This window comes from Phalaenopsis equestris, unplaced genomic scaffold (assembly GCF_001263595.1).
Source record: "Phalaenopsis equestris unplaced genomic scaffold, ASM126359v1 Scaffold211064, whole genome shotgun sequence".
Classification (NCBI taxonomy): domain Eukaryota; kingdom Viridiplantae; phylum Streptophyta; class Magnoliopsida; order Asparagales; family Orchidaceae; genus Phalaenopsis; species Phalaenopsis equestris.
The window spans coordinates 63,844-64,533 of record NW_018230098.1 but is presented as its reverse complement, the minus strand read 5'-3'; the positions used below and the strand labels follow the sequence as shown (position 1 = coordinate 64,533).

At 32.0% G+C, this 690-nt stretch overlaps 1 protein-coding gene across 1 annotated transcript in view; it reads right to left on the bottom strand.

Annotated features, from left to right (window-relative positions):
- The window catches only part of LOC110036802 (non-specific phospholipase C4-like), a 5,950-nt gene that overhangs the window by 1,537 nt on the left and 3,723 nt on the right, over positions 1 to 690 (bottom strand).

The following is a 690-nucleotide window of genomic DNA, read 5'->3' as shown; positions in this document are numbered from 1 at the left end:
ATATATATATATTTTAAATAGAATGGTCAGAGGCTATTATACAAGCCCCGGCGGTCCCTCATGCGCCTAAGAGATCGAGTACTATACCCTACACTAGGGATGTATTTATATATACATATATCTATCTATGTATGTATAAATATGTATGTATGTGTATATATGTGTGACTATGTGTGTGTGTGTCTATGTATCTATATGTATGTATGTATATATATGTATGTGTCTATATACATAGATTTATGTATGTATCTTTATACATACAACGTGACTTCTTGGCCACCCTACAAAAAGGAGTTGGATTCTTTCCTATATATAGGGCTAAAATAAAATGAATGGCTATGGCTTCAAATGAGAAGAGAAACGACTTGTATCATAGTAATATATTAATAGTTTTTGACCATCACGTACATGTGGCAGTCTGGTAGAGCCAAGGGGAGGGGTTTTAATGAAGGGAGTAATGTCCCCGCCCAGAATACATATCATATATTAAAATCCCTCCTTCTACTTGTTACTAAATACTTAACCTGTCCTATGAAGTTTGTAAGGAAAATCTTTGTACTTATTCGAACAAAACTTCATCCTTATTTTCTGCTATTAAAAGTATTATTTTGCTATGGTTAGTGTTTGATGACAAACAGGCTTTAGTCAAACTGACGTGAAATATATATAAATATATATATATATATATAT